Genomic DNA, 16989 nt, shown 5'->3' with positions numbered 1-16989 from the left:
TGAAAACCTATTTTGTAGTACTGTGCATCCAATTAAATGAAACAATTGCAAAAAAACCAAACAGCATAAGTTGTGAAGGCATCAATTTTAGCACCAGCATAAGAATACCTATATTGGTTAGATCGCACAATCATTTATGAAAGACGGTGCTTTTGAGCAGTACCAATTACGGCATGAAATCATGCAAAACCATGTCCAATGCTATTTTTATAACTGGCTAATCCCCTATGTGGCTTTATTATTAGTGGAGACATTAGTGGGTATATTGGAGCATATATATATATATATATATATATATATATATATATATATATATATATATATATATATATATATATATATATTTATATATATATATATATATATATATATATATATATATATATATATATATATATATATATATATATATATATATATCAGAAGGGCTTTTTGCAACTGCATGTTCTTTACGAAACTTTCATCAGCGGATAACATCACTGTTTGTAGCCCCCATGGAAGCTGAGATCTAAAGAAACATGTGGTAAGTTGACCTTAGATTGACTTCGTGAATTTTGATTGCTGTTCCATCGACAACGCACATCTGCAATTCGAGTCACTACTTTTGCTATTGCGCTTGAGGCAAATGTCATGGCGACGTTTGACGCTCTTGTTACATGATAATAAAAATATAAGTCTTGGATCTTACGCTTCAAAAACACAGTATGGTTGCGAGTTATGTCGTAGTGGAGGGCTAGAGAAATTACGACACCATGAGGTTCAACAACGTTCACCCAAATTGAAATGCACAACCGTTAAGCTGCTATGAAGTAAGACCCCCACAATTAAAAACAAATCAGCGGAGAATAACGAAACGTTTCATAAATGTGCGTTGATCTATCTAAACATCGGCCTTGAACGCTTTGCCGGTGGTTATACAACTCAGCTTCTCCTTCAGAAACAGGTCTCGTATGAAGCGACACCTTTTGTCCTGGCATGAATGCTACAATTTACGTCGCTGCTTGTCGCCCAACCAAGCTGGACAAGAATTTCTAAATATTGCTCCGCTAGCCTAATTACATTCTATTATTGGCGCTAGTTGAAGATATTTAAGGCGTATGAGTCCAATAGATGTGTACGAGCGATAACAATGAAGGAAAAATGAGACTGTTTTAAAATAAAGTGATCATTTTACACAGATTATCGTCATAATAATTAGTACGCAAACGCAAGACAAATATAGGGTTCTAGCATAGCATGAAAGCGTCGAGGTAGTAGCGCGGGCATGTCATCATCCGTCTGTTTGTAAGTTGTGGCAATTGTGCTTGCTGCGTCCTGTAGTTAGTCTAATCAAGCACAGATAAAGCTTCGATGCGCATCAGCAAGAGCAAATGCTCTCAAACTACGGTTCATACGGATAATTTATCAAGGAATACGGGACAGGGAAACGAAGTTTATGAGTTGGGGCAACAGCCATCGGTCAGCAACGCGCATGCTTCGTGGCAGCTGACCCGCCTATTCTGAGGCAAGGTGAAGGCTGCGCCTTTTGAGCCACAGGAGTGGACCGCGCACACCGCCACTGCGCAGCACTAGATTCTATCCCAACCTAGCCTGCCGACGTGGTTCTCACAAAGTATAGTCATCTCCATTCCATTCATGTAAAAAAGAAGGGTAACGACGAAAGCACAGAACTGGTGTAAATGTTCATGCAATTCATTGCTATATTGTTCAGTCTCTGCTACTTGAGACACTTGAATGAACTTGCAATCAAAGGTAACTGTTGCAGTCTTTAGAAGCCAAATCCACATTTTCCTCCTCAATTTCGAGGACAGTGGGATGTATAGATTTCATCCGCAATGTACGCCTGACTGCTGAAATGTTATGATAGAAGCACACAGGCAAAAAAAAAACTAATGTTGCAGCACGCTTCACTGTATTTTCCTCTTCACTTCAAGTGGACTTAACTTTTTAGATAAAAAACACTTTATGTAGAAAAACATCGGAGCCACTAAAAAACAAAAGGACATTAAAAAAAACTGGCATATATATTTTGGTCTTTCTGTTTCTCCGTGTTCTTACAGCGTAGCTGTATATAACTAGGCAATTTGTTACTCCGCCAACTGTTACCTTACCAACAAAAACCCCTAGCAGGTATGTTCTACGGGGCACGCAGGGTGGCAACTGCTTGCGGCGTCCTGGACTTCAGTCAACTCTGCTCGACGGGACTTGCGGACCGATCTGGTTTCGCAACACAAACCCCTTACTGTCAGTAACTGTTTTTCTTCTTTTTTTCTACAGACATTAAGCAAAACCCACCACTTAAGACGTGTCCACTAAAAGTAAAGACAAATGCGTACATCACTAAACTCCTCTTTTCCCTTCTTGCCCACGCAAATGGACGTGATGTTCTTTAGGCGTTCCATTCAAAATTAAGATACCTTAACGTTGAATGTTGTGAATCCCGGCTGCGGCGGCTGCATTCCTGATGGAAGCGGAAATGTTGTAGGCCCGTGTGCTCAGATTTCGGTGCACGTTAAAGAACCCCAGGTGGTCGAAATTGCCGGAGCCATCCACTACGGCGTCTCTCATAATCATGTGGTGGTTTTGGGATGTTAAACCCCACATATCAATCAATCAACGTTGAATGATGTAGTGGTATCCTGTACCTAGTGCGTACTTGAATTAGTGCATACTTTTAATAGTATGACGTTACTCGAGAAGTTTTATGTTGAATTCCAAATGTCAGATTGCGAGCGCTTGGCCGGATTGCAAATGGACCGCGCAGATTTGAGCGGGATTGCTCTCGCTAAATCTGCTATTGGAATGCGCGCGTCTCGACGGGAGCTGTTGGTGAGCGGAAATCTAGCGAGTGAGCACGAAGGAGTGCGAGGGAGTGCAAAGCGTTTTCCGGGCATCCATCGGTGATTGAATGAAAGGCGCGCGCATGAAATACGCTCCTTGAACTTCCCTTCAAATCCACCGAATTCGGCGGGATAAAAACTCTTGCTCCATGGAGCAATCCGTGATCTGCTGTTGCTCTCACTCTGCCATTGGAGCACACAATTCATGCCATCGTAATGTGATTGCTCCGCTCAGAGCTGAAAAATTTGATCTGGATCTGTCATTGAAATTGAACATTATTGCGAAAACTGCATTGTAATCAAAAAAGTTGAAAGAGGCCAGTGTCAACGAAGCCGGCGCACATGACTGCGTTCTGTGTAGCGGACAGCATGCTTTGAATAACCACAGGCAACTTTGCGCGTGAATTTTTTACGAGCTTGCAATGCACCCACAACTTGACCTCCAGGAAATAGGTGCAGTAACGCTTCTGTCTATTGTGGTGGGTGGCTGGTTTTAAGCCATAAAGTCATTAAAATATTGAAGTGATCCGAAGCCCGATGGTAGTATGCACTTATACTATGCATTGTTACTGCGACAGTGAACTATAACTAAATTGCTGCGCTACAACATTATTACATGTTGCATTTGTAGTGGCGGCGTGTGCCGCTGGTTAATGAATGACTAGACAACTTGAGTGCCCATTGGAACAAAAGCACCTTTATTCCAACTTGCGCATGCTTATATACATAAACAACACTGGTGCCACCTGCGGCAGGGATCATGGAACCGAAACCAAACAGACCAGTATACAACAAATTCCTTTACTTAAAAACAGCTATATGGATTAGTGATTTAATAGTTTAGTGTGTTAGCACATATGCAAAGAACACTATACAAAAATACAACCTGTACAATGAACGTAACTATTTAGTACTACAAAATCACACAATTTACAAAAGGAATCCAGCACACTGGATACGTCCGTTTCATTCACTTTACCACAACTTCTCTTACTAAACCTTGTAGCCATAACGCTCTGGTGGTAGTCTCTTTCTTGGTGGTTTCACCCTGCGTTGTTGTGTGACTGCTCCTGGAGACTTGGCTGACTGCGTCGCAGCAGGCGACCCGTGCGCCTGCACAGCCGAAGAAGACGTAGGTGCCTGCGCAGCCTACGCAGGAGACGTGGGTGCCTGCGCAGCCGAAAGAGCAGCAGCTGAAATCCTGGTAGTTATCTCTGGGGTGGGGCCCCCGCATGTCGGCAGAAATCCTCCTCTTCTAGCTGTACAGTTTCCTCCCCACGTATAAAGGGCGGCAGAGGCTCGCGGCACCTTTGCGTACTTGGATGCATTCCACGTTTTGCCGTCAGCCAGGCGAAAAGAAGATGGTTCCTTCCTGCTGATCACTACTCCTGGGTGGCTGAATTCCGGGTCGCCTTTAAATCTAGAAGTGGGTTTGTTCACTTTGACGAAGTCACCAACGTCATCTCTGGTTTCTCTTGCAGCCCTCCGAGCGTCCGTGTATCCTTTGCTGCTCTGTTTCTTTAGCTTTACCCGCTCACGTAAGCGCCAGAGTTCCGAGTTAGGGTCATCAAAGAATATTACCGACGGATGCCCGACGACCTCCAACCGAGTTCTTGGCAACCACCCGTGTAGCAGAAGAGCTGGAGCCCTTGCCGTTGTAGCATGCGGTGTGCATCGGTAAACACCCACACAGTAAAAATTTTTGCACCCAAAAGGGTGTAAAAAGGGTGCTTTTACGAGAAAGCACCCTTTGCAACACCCTTTAACACCCATAAATGGTCGATTGAAAAAAAAGCACCCCTTTGTTTGGGTGCTTGCCTCAATAGCACCCTAAAATAGGCTCTAAGGGTGCTTTTGTGCCTGAGAAGGGTGTATGTACCGATTCATCAGATGGAATATGCAGCATAAGAAGAACACATAATTATAATATTTGGGATTTTACATCTCAAAAACCTCGATATGATTATGAGGGTCGTCGTAGTGGAAAGCTGCAGAGATTTTCACCATTTGGTGTTCTTTAATGAGCGCTCATATCGCACAGTGCAAAGGGTTCTACCTTTTCGCCTCCGCCTTAATTCGACTGCCACGGCCGGCATCGAACCCGCGACCTTCGGATTGGCGGCCGAGCAGCGCAGCTACTGCACGAATATGTGGACCTTGCGTTAAATGACGGCCTAATTGACTTAGAATGTGTGAAGGTGCTCTCCGAATACAGCAGAATGTCAGCAGAAGCAAATCGCGTTTCATCTATAATGCCAATTAACCGCAATCCATGTTACGAAAGCTTTCCTTAGCGTTGGTTATAAGCTGCATGTTTGCTATGGGTTATATACACACAAATAATGTTCGCCCGAGTATGGGTGTGTGTGCGTGTAAGCGCGATTGTGTGTACACCCGTGCATGTGTGCGTGCGCGTGTATGTGCGAGTCCGTGCTTGTGTTAAGCGTGCCTGTGCACATGTTTACGCCCATGCATGCGTGCGTTTACGGTCGCGCGTGTGTGTGACCGTATGTGTGTATACGTGTATGTGTGTGCGCCTGTGAATAAGTATGTGTGTGTATCAGCCCGTACGCCCTCGAATTTTGTGTGTGTGTGTGTGTGTGTGTGTGCGGGGGGGGAGGCACTGCTTCTTATTGTTTAAGGTCCCACACCTGTTCAGACTAGGAGTCTATATGGGAGGTGGCTTAAGGAATGGCGGTTGTCAACGCACTGTACATGGACTATTCAGTACATGGAAAACAGCTGCACATTTTCGTACCTGATCGTTCCTTACGAACTTGCTGTGATAGCTGATTAGGTCCGCTGAGGTGCTTCTACGCTCGAAAACGTGGGTTATGACCAATTCTCACGGAAAGCTGTCACTGCACTTATGCACAACCATCGTTTATATTAACAACGTTTAACAAGAACGTGCCCTGCCTTTGCTACAGGTGCTTAGCTAGCTCATTGGGTAACCATATGGGATTATGTGCTGATCATGTGGTCAGCAAAAAGTTTGTTATAACAACCTCGGCACGTTTCGTGGTGCTTGACAAGCCTTCTAAACATCCGCGACTGTGGATTAATTTGTTCCAGCTTCGACTACGCATTCAGTGTTTGCGGCACCATACGCGGAAGTGCCAGACACAGACAATGCAAAAAGAAATTCCTCTGGAAAGAGGTGTAGCGATGCTCTCCCGCTAATGCCACCGAGGACGAAATAATTATTGTTTCTGGCCATTCCATGGTGCACTTTGTTTTCCGCAAGTTTTGCTTCACTATTTTTCGCCCACTGCAATCGCATTCGGTTAAAATACTCCAAGAACCCGAGGCTGGTAAATAACCTGCGTCGCTGTGCGACTGGCTGGAAGGAGAGTTGCCATTTACAAGGAGTCATTCCGCGAGCAACGGCCGTCCGCCGTATGCGCCATAGCGTTTGCTCTTCGGCGCCGTCCGGGCGGGTTTCCCGCTCCTTCCCCCCCCCCGCTCACCCCGGCCAGCGTTGCTCCCACAACGGCGGCGTAGATAAGCGAATAGTTACGTCACCGAACACCTGCGTCGACAGCTGCGGCGCCGCCGCGGCGCTTTAGCCGCCGCCAGTGCCTCCTCCTTCTCTCTCTCAACGTCACTCTCTCTGTCTCATCGTCTTTCAAATGCGTCGCGTTGGTCTGGGGTCTTGGTCGCTGTGTGTGTTCTAGCGAACAGGCGCATATTCAATGGTGGTCACACATGACACCGTGTTCGAAGTGACGCTCGGATTAAGGAATATTCATGGAGTGGCGGACACGGACAACGTGGGCCTGTTAACGGTGAGTGTACTGTTTTTGTAAGTAGTAATCATACAGCGCTAACTGGGCGCCTGCAGCAGCTCTGCCGAAGTAGGCTGCCAGCCATTTACAACAGCATGCGTTCGCGGGCCTGTTGCAGATGCCCGATTAAACGTGTGACTTAACGAGTTCACACTGCTATGCGCGATGTTGTGTAAGTGCCTGCATCACTCATACAGTGAGTGATGTGATCACTTAACAAGGGCGGGATTAGTTGCTGATCGCACATTGTCTCTACACTGCACAAAGTGATTGATATTGTTTTAAGATGTGCTTTGGCCTACATCGTAATAACATTTCTATTATTACTGAAATGTGCAACGTGCTTCTGTAGGTGTAAGCGCAAAAAAAGAAAGAAAAAGCAAAAATTATGTACAGAGGCGCACTGTCCGAAATGGCTTTTTTTTTTGCTTAAAGACAGTATAGTTGGAGGTGCTGATATGCCGCGATGCTCCCAGCACGTGCGCCTCGGTCTTTTAAGCTATTTAGGACAAGTGCCACCAGCAACAGGGAAAGATCTAGCAGACTTCCAAAGGCGCGTTGTTGTGGCCATCGCCGTGCGTTGTTTTCCCTCGTTTCTGCTTGCTGTTTTCGTGCTTCGCTTTCATCTGCGATAATGTTCGGCGTTATAACAGAATCGAGAGAGTATACGTGACTGTTGGAGCTATGTGCAGTAGCTCTAGCCCGGCCGTGCTCTAGCATAAGCCATGGCTGCTGCAACGTAGTCGGCGTCCACGCGCGTTGGTGTCGTTCGAGCGCTCTTACTTGCGTGATTGTGTTTAACTGAGTATTTAGGCACGGGTTACGTTTGTAAATCCCGTAGTCAATAATCGCTAATAGCGTGCCCCTGATTGCCATCAGAGGATGGGCTTGGTTGTCAAAATATGCCAGACGCTTTTTCTGAAAGCAAACTTTGAATTTTTTTTAAAAGAAGTACTTTCATACGTGCAAGGCAGTGCCTATTGCAGGCCCGCAACTCTTTAAAAACTGGACGAGCTATCACACCTTTTATCAAATTACAATGAATTAAGATGATTGAATTATAGATGACGAATTTCTGTGCTAGATTAGGTGCACAAAACACATGTTCGCAGCCCTATGTCTAGAAAGCAGGCAAATAGGAAGCACAGCGTCAAATTTGGATTAGATTCCATTGACGGAGCGTCTTGTGAGAGTAGAAAGAACGAGAAAATTGTTCGTTTTTGATGCCCTTATAGAGGCAGTCAGAATTGCACTGATAATTGTAACAATTCCTCAGATTGTTAGAGGCGTGATTAAAGTCAGTAAATCTTTTACTTTTTTTTTTGCAGACCTCTTCGCTAGTGCCACGCCCAAGATCATTTGTTCTCATGTAAAAGAGAAAGCAGAGATGTCTTCACTGTTTGTACATAAAGAGGTAAGTTTCTTGTGCATTTTGATTAATGTTACATGTTCTTAACGTTCTACTTTAGGAATTGTTTTTCACACTGGCTCACTACTCTGGAAGGAATTTGATTCTTAGGTGAGTTCAGGCTTTCGTAAGTGCCATTTTTGAGCTGTAGTCTTACAACTTCACCTCATTTTAGGAATTTGCTGTATGCTGGAAAACTCTTATTTTTATCATACAAAATTATTGGAATGTATGGGTTGTATGCTTCGAGTTCAGTGTAATGTCAATTACACGCCATTTCGAAAGATACACACTACACATTCTTTATATACGGTGCTGCCAGAACATCACGAACATCCTTTTATGAGAAATCATATTTACTGTTATTACAGGATGAGAGGGTGCCGCTGACGTCCTGCGTAGTCTACCCCCCGGCCCCAGCCTAGAGCAAGCCTACTTCCTGAACCTCCACATGGATAACCGAAAAATCTTCCGTGTCAGTAATGACGAAGAAGGAGTGACAGCACTAATGAGTTGATTTTTTTTATTTTCAACATTGTCTACGGCCGCAAGGCCTTTAAAATCCACCGTGATTGAGAGGCTTTTTCTCGGCGTGAGTTTGGAGTTTATCAAAGAAGTTGTTCTGGCAGTACGACGCTGAAAATTTTAGTGTCACAATGCCTGAACAACTTTTTCTAGTGTGGTCATAATAGATGAACAAACATTGTTATTTGTGTAAGTTATTTTGCTTAAATATAGCTGGACCATTTCATGCCAAACGTCCCAGCCACTTTGGTGACCATCTCAATTGTATTTGAAAAAAAAGTGCTGACTTACTGCGTTGAAAACAGTGAACTGTTAGAATATTTCAGCGAGAAAAAAGTTTTGTTCATGTGGCTGGCTTATAACTTCCCGGCATAATGCCGTCTGTGTGCTGTTTGTGGAAAATTTCGTTTTAAATCTACCGCTTATTTTTTCTAAAGCAAATTCGGTCTACCTGTTAAGTAAATGTGCTTCTGTAAAGTATTTGAAGCTCAATAATAATAGTGCAATTTTTTTTGCCACATTCGCTTCCAAGAATAAAGGCAAAATGTGTTATGTTTGCATTTTTATTGCAATATTGCACTTTGTATGAATATCTGAGCAGTGAATACTTACTCCACAGAAGGTATATTTTGAGGAAAAAATATCTTTAGACCTCTCAAGCTGCTGAAATATACGAGAAAATATCACGAATTTCACAAAATTGTGATTTTTGTCCGTATTGAGATGCAATTTGCTCCATGTTGCGATACAATGAAAACTCATCATTATACCTGAATTGTAAGAAAATGAAATTTTTTCTGTAATAAAAATCTTATCGCAAAAAGGATAGTAAAGAGCGCTGTCAACTGAATTTTATTGAAGGTGCTATGAGCGTTTTTATACTGAGCACAAGACCAGGGCTCATCTGCAACAACACATGTGTGACCATGACAAAATAATTTTAACCGAGAAAAGAATACTCTTTTTCGGAAAATATAAGTGAAGGTGTACTGATGCATCGATCCTTGGCCTTCCTGATAAGTAGCTCTAAAATCTCTCATTTTTCTGCTTGCTTTTTTTTTCAAAAACCGTGTTTTATGAAACCTAGGACTACACTTACATTCTTTACGGTGCCCGGCCATGAGACTACTATAGCCCTTCTTAACATTTAAAGCATGCTGTCTTGCTTGATCATTGAAGCATTGCCCAGTTTGTCCTATGTTTACTTTTCCACATGTTAGCGGCATCTTATACACATCAGATTGGCATTCAGTAAACCTATTCTAGTGACGAATGGTGCAAGATTGACTATTTCTGTTGCTGTAAGTACATGCACTTTTGAAAGCTTGCAAGGGGTGGAAAACAACAATGTCATATCTGCTGGCTCTTTTCCTAAAATTGTGAGACACCTTATGTACGTAGTACCGTGTGACATGCAAAGGTGATTGGTCATTCTCTTTTTCTTTTGGTCCTGTTTCCTTTAACTTTACTTTCTGCAGGAGGGTTTTGCAAACAAGTGTGATGATGCTGTTGGGGTATTGGCTGGTGCTATCAGCCCAGGAGTGCTAAGAATGTTCTGCCTTTTCATAGTGGGCATTTAAAATTAGTAGAAAGAGGAATTGATACCACATGTACTCAGGCCACCCTTCAGAAGTCATGTTAGCACAAGGGTGAGGTCAGGATTAAAAACCAGATTAAAAGACTAAAATATGCTGGGTATCCCAACAGAATCATCACACCCGTTTGCAAAACCCTCCTGCAGAAAGTAGTGTTAAAGAAGACAGGACCAACAAAAAACAATGACCAAAACCTTTGCACGTTATACCACATCATGTGTCTCACAATTAAAAAAATAGCCAGCAGATATGATATTAGCGTGTTGTTTTCCACCCCTTGCAAGCTTTAAAAAGTGTGTACTAAACAGCAACAGGAGTAGTCAATCTTGCCCCATTCGTCACGAGAATAGGTTTACTTAATGCCAATTTAACATTTGTAGAAGTATTTTTTATCAGGTTAACCAATGATCAGTGCATCACTACACGTTCACTTATCCTTTCTGAGAGGGAGTATTCTTTTCACAGTGAAGATTATTTTGTAGTGCTCACACGTGTCGTCATGCATGAACACGGTTCTTGTACTCCGTATAAAAGCGCTCGTAGCACATTCATTAAATTCAGTTGACAGTCTGTGCTCTTTCCTGTCCTTTCTGTCTCTTCCTAAAGTTGTCGCGCTGTGACTAGCACACAACCACGATGAACCAACTCTCCCAAATTAAGCTCTTGTTACGTAATACGTAGACCGAGTTTCGTATGGAAAGAAGGACCGGTGCTTTTAAAATAAAATTTTTCACATACAACACCTAGACGGCATTCCAGGAAGTTCAGAGGGCAGCGACGTGACCAAATATTTTTCCTCTCCTAAATATTCCAGAAGTTCACTATTTTCAATGCAGCACGAGTTTTTTGAATACATTTGAGATGGTTGTCAAAATGGCTGGGACATTTGGCATAAAGTGACCCAGCTGTGTCATTAGCCATAATTATGCATTACCTATTTTGTTTTTTTTTTGTGTGTTTTGACTCAGTTTTGTGTTCGTTTTTAGCTTATTGTGTTTCTGATCATTGTATTGGTTTCTTAAGTATTCGCTAAAGTTATATGTGCGAAAACCCGTATATGTTTGCATGTACATCATTTCTCATAACCAATTGTTATACATCCAGGAATACAAAGCTTAATCCACTGTGATTGTATACATTTGAAAACACTATCCATATATATTTTTGTGTGCATCACTTCTTTGGAATGATTGTGTACATGAAGGCGTATATAGTGAAATCATGGTGATTGTATATATTTGATAGAATCATAAGTATATATTTGCCTGTATTTCATTCCTATTAGCCGATTGTGTACATGAAGGCGTATATAGTGAAATCATGGTGATTTTATATATTTGATAGAATCATAAGTATATATTTGCCTGTATTTCATTCCTATTAGCCGATTGTGTACATGAAGGAGTGTTAAACTGGAAACCACTGGGATTGTAGATACTTGAAAGAATTATAGGGATATATTAGCGTATATTGCATTTGTAGTCATTATGTACTTGAAGTAGTATACTAAACTGAAACCAGTGTAATTGTATGTTGTAAAGAATTGTCAATGAAGTGAAACTGAATAAATATAATAAACATTTGAGGTGTTGCATGTGTAATGTACGTATACGTGAACGTTTATCTGTTGAAAAAGTTGTGTGGCAGAAGAAAAGTTTGCTTTATTTGCCTATTAAATAAATGCAATATGCAAGGGCAGCAAGGCATCATTTTCTGTAACGCGCACTATGCATATACTGTGAAGTATATATAGATCCAGCACACGTTCATACACGATATAGTACGCGTTTATATTTCTGCCCAGACGCAATGAATGGAGCTCGACAGGTGGCGCACCATTGATAATCAGGACCACTTTCTTCAAGTAGTGTGTAATCAGTGCATGCCGATATCTATTAGTGCAGTCTAAAAGAATACTGGCACCCCTGCCATGGGCACTCAACACCCTTGTGCACCCTTCTCGCACCCTCCTCAGAGGGCGCTAAAAAAGTGATGGACATCGAAGGCACCCTTCCTTAAGGGTGTTTTTGTAACACCCTACAGTTTTTTTACATGTACACCCTATTCTAAGGGTGCATGAAAAAGCACCCTTTTTGGAAGGTGCTGAATTAACACCCTTAGGGTGTCGTCCACGGGACAAGCTCATTTACACCCTTCTGGGTGTAAAAATTTTTACTGTGCAGGTACTCTGTCACCGCCTGGCGCAAGGGTCACTGCTCAAGAACCGTCACTTGAATGACGCTTTTCAATACTCTGTTAAAGCGCTCCACTTGGAATTTTGCTTGTGGATAGTATATGAACGAATGTTTACCTGGATGCCAAGATCTTGAAGAAATACCTTCAACTCGCGAGATGCAAACTCTCAACCGTTATCGCAAATAACCTCTTCTAAGTAGCCTTCGCGCGCGAACACAGCAACTAAGAAGCGTATTATTGTGCTGGTTGTCGTGTCGCTACAGAAATGCACTTCGGGCTATTTGCATAATAATCTACAGTCGTGAATTGAAGTTCAACACTGTCGAAATTTGGGCTTGTTGGTGCATTGTGATGACTGAAAAATAGCGCTAAGGAATGGGGACACAAGAAGAAGACACACGGCACAGGCGCTAACTTCCAACATAATGTTTATTACCACCGCACGCTCGCCTATATCACCAAGAAAAATAGCATCACATGACATGAATGATGCGCACAAAAAATTATTTCTTAGAAAATACAATTCTTTATCACTGAGCGTAAGAGAGGGAGTGCTGACACACTTAGACCACAGTGAAGCGATAGCCTCAGCCTGAATAATCTCTCTAGTAAGCTTGTCAAACATTCTCTTGATAACTGTGCATGCATTGAATATTGGCGCGCAGCTGCAGGATTTACAATGTATTGCCAACCAACTCCCCTGGACGTTTTTCACATTATTACAATGTTCTCTTAATCGATCATTAAGGCAACGGCCCGTCTGTCCAATATACTCTTTACCACAAGAAAGCGGGATACGATAAACAACGCATATGATACAGGGAACATAAACAGTTCGATGCTTCTTACTACAACCTTTGGGTTTTTCGTCACGCTCATGAAGGTTACAAAGGCTGACCAACTTCTTGGGAGCCGAAAAGACAACCCTAACTTCAGAGCGCTTAGCTAATTTCTTTAGGTTGTGCGATAACTTGTGATAGTATGGTATGACGACTAGGTGCTTCAGTTTCTCGGAATCACGACTCGCTGTACATCCTGGGTTGCGAAGCGTACGAAGCAAGCCTTCTGCAACTGAAGTTTGGACGTGCATAGAATAACCTGCTTTCAACAAACGGTCTGACTGATTATGAAAACTATTGGCGATTTCGTGCTCACAAGATTTGCTTAAAGCTTGACGAAAACAATGACTGATGATGCCTCTTTTCACTAGTTTGGAGTGAGCTGATTGGTAAGGAAGGACCGGTTTGTTCATACGTGGTTGGTATGCCCAACATATGCGGTTAGGATGAAAGGTGAAGAGGACATCGAGGAATTTTATGGCATTGCTCTCAGGCAGTTCGTGTGTGAGAGTCAAGGGTTTAAAGCACTCAGAAAAAAAGTGAAATTATTTTTGCCAAACCTGCCTCGTCCGCTACCGTGTCGTTAGTTAATAAAACAAGATAGTAGTCATCGACATACCGGAACACTTTTTTTATCTTCAAATTATCAAGATGTAGGTAAATCGATCTGTCAATTCTACTTAAAAATATGTCGCTTAAAGTGGGCCCAATGCAAGACCCGATACAGATTCCGTCCTTTTAAATAAAAGGCTTGTCGTCCCATGAAATGTAGGTCGTCTTGAGGTAAAATGATAAAAGTTCTAACAACCGACTGACAGGAACACCATGCTCGGTTTGAAATCTAACAGAGCCAAACAAATCTATGCACTCTTCAACCGCAGGAAGCAACTGATCATGGGGAATAGAATAATACAAATCAGTCACGTCGACTGAAAAATCATAAACATGCTCAGCACTCCCTCTCTTACGCTCAGTGATAAAGAATTGTATTTTCTAAGAAATTGATTTTTTGTGCGCATCATTCATGTCATGTGATGCTATTTTTCTTGGTGATATAGGCGAGCGTGCGGTGGTAATAAACATTATGTTGGAAGTTAGCGCCTGTGCCGTGTGTCTTCTTCTTGTGTCCCCGTTTCTTAGCGCTATTTTTCAGTCGTCACAATGCACCAACAAGCCCAAATTTCGACAGTGTTGAACTTTATTTCTCGTACAACGGGCTCTTCTTTATGTTCATCTTCAAACCCATGTGCCACAGTCGCCTACATCGCTCTGGCATCCTGTCAAGCTCGATCCCTTGCTTTTTGCATTCGCCACAGCATTATGCCTCAGGAAGTCAAGCGCCTTTTCGGCAACGTCGCCCCCTCAGTTTGTCATGGGCTTAAGGTGTGCAAAATCTTGAACGCAGAATGGTATAGACAAGCACGTCTACAAAAACAATACTTGTCCGCCCTTCTTTTTGATCGTCTCGAAGATACTGTGGCCATGCAGCAGCTTCGACAATTTCAGCGCCTCGCCGACCAATGCACGGAATTCCTCTGGGCTCGACAATTGCCGGTGCTACGCACAGGCGTCGCCAAAAAAGTAACCTATCAAAAGCCGACAGTTCACGTGCCTGAACAGATCACCGTGCATCCCGACATCCTCCGGACTTTAAGCCTCGGGCCCAAGTTTGCGGGGGAACCTAAGACGTCTCCACCGGAACTTCTAGCCATGGTGCGACAAGTTTCGCGCCATGTGCCCGAACAAGAGCCACCACACTCCGTCTCAGAAGGCGTTGACACCGTTTCGCGCTACAGACCAGCTGGATCCAAAATTCCTCTCAGGAGAGTTGAGGCTTTTCTCAAGGAGCACTCTCTTACCGTCCTTCCCGCTGATAGGGAAAGAGGCTTCGCCATCCTGACTCTGGGACTGTTTGGTTCTAAGGCTCACACTGCCGTAAGCTCTGTTTTCTCCTCTCGAGAGGACGTCCGCATTGAAAAAGTTAAATCGGTAGCAAAAAAGCTATGCAATGACCTTAACCTTTCTCGAGTTGTCGGTGACATCAGAGATAGTAAGCATGACTTTTTAAAAGTGTTTTTTAGTGCAAAGACTCGCAAGAGCAATATGCCTTTTAGGGTAATTGTTTCAGAATGTGACACATGGCAAAAATCGATTTCTACCTTTTTGCAAGAACAGTTGAACCGGCTTGACGTTGATGATACTTTCATAGTAAAAAGTTCTGATCAAGTCATAGATTATGTGAAAACTTGTGTCGATGAGCATGTTTATGGTTTTTCAGTCGACGTGACTGATTTGTATTATTCTATTCCCCATGATCAGTTGCTTCCTGCGGTTGAAGAGTGCATAGATTTGTTTGGCTCTGTTAGATTTCAAACCGAGCATGGTGTTCCTGTCAGTCGGTTGTTAGAACTTTTATCATTTTACCTCAAGACGACCTACATTTCATGGGACGACAAGCCTTTTATTTAAAAGGACGGAATCTGTATCGGGTCTTGCATTGGGCCCACTTTAAGCGACATATTTTTAAGTAGAATTGACAGATCGATTTACCTACATCTTGATAATTTGAAGATAAAAAAGTGTTCCGGTATGTCGATGACTATCTTGTTTTATTAACTAACAATACGGTAGCGGACGAGGCAGGTTTGGCAAAAATAATTTCACTTTTTTTCTGAGTGCTTTAAACCCTTGACTCTCACACACGAACTGCCTGAGAGCAATGCCATAAAATTCCTCGATGTCCTCTTCACCTTTCATCCTAACCGCATATGTTGGGCATACCAACCACGTATGAACAAACCGGTCCTTCCTTACCAATCAGCTCACTCCAAACTAGTGAAAAGAGGCATCATCAGTCATTGTTTTCATCATGCTTTAAGCAAATCTTGTGAGCACGAAATCGCCAATAGTTTTCATAATCAGTCAGACCGTTTGTTGAAAGCAGGTTATCCTATGCACGTCCAAACTTCAGTTGCGGAAGGCTTGCTTCGTACGCTTCGCAACCCAGGATGTGCAGCGAGTCGTGATTCCGAGAAACCGAAGCACCTAGTCGTCATACCATACTATCACAAGTTATCGCACAACCTAAAGAAATTAGCTAAGCGCTCTGAAGTTAGGGTTGTCTTTTCGGCTCCCAAGAAGTTGGTCAGCCTTTGTAACCTTCATGACAGTGACAAAAAACCCAAAGGTTGTAGTAAGAAGCATCGAACTGTTTATGTTCCCTGTATCATATGCGTTGTTTATCGTATCCCGCTTTCTTGTGGTAAAGAGTATATTGGACAGACGGGCCGTTGCCTTAATGATCGATTAAGAGAACACTGTAATAATGTGAAAAACGGCCAGGGGAGTTGGTTGGCCATACATTGTAAATCCTGCGGCTGCGCGCCGATATTCAATGCATGCACAGTTATCAAGAGAATGTTTGACAAGCTTACTAGAGAGATTATAGAGGCTGAGGCTATCGCTTCACTGGGGTCTAAGTGCGTCAGCACTCACTCTCTTACGCTCAGTGATAAATAATTGTGTTTTCTAAGAAATTAATTTTTTGTGCGCATCATTCATGTCATGTGATGCTATTTTTCTTGGTGATATAGGCGAGCGTGCGGTGGTAATAAACAATATGTTGGAAGTTAGCGCCCGTGCCGTGTGTCTTCTTCTTGTGTCCCCGTTTCTTAGCGCTATTTTTCAGTCGCTACAATCGTTATTGCATATCTACAATCTTTGGGCGCCCTCTCAAATGGGCCTACAATATCCATGCAGAGTTTGAGCCACGGCTGCTCTAGAAATGGGACTGGTTGC

General features: G+C 42.8%; 1 long non-coding RNA gene across 1 annotated transcript; it reads left to right on the top strand.

The window, feature by feature from the left end:
- Window positions 1–6453: 6453 nt before the first annotated feature.
- On the top strand, window positions 6454–8542 carry LOC142785080 (uncharacterized). The gene is made up of 3 exons (XR_012888840.1): window positions 6454–6628; window positions 7957–8042; window positions 8408–8542. It is a non-coding gene; the product is annotated as an uncharacterized LOC142785080 (long non-coding RNA).
- The last annotated feature ends 8447 nt before the right edge of the window (window positions 8543–16989 follow it).

The sequence above is a fragment of the Rhipicephalus microplus genome, chromosome 2 (assembly GCF_043290135.1).
Source record: "Rhipicephalus microplus isolate Deutch F79 chromosome 2, USDA_Rmic, whole genome shotgun sequence".
Lineage (NCBI taxonomy): Eukaryota > Metazoa > Arthropoda > Arachnida > Ixodida > Ixodidae > Rhipicephalus > Rhipicephalus microplus.
The sequence above is the reverse complement of the archived record's forward strand: the minus strand, read 5'-3'. Positions and strand labels throughout refer to the sequence as shown.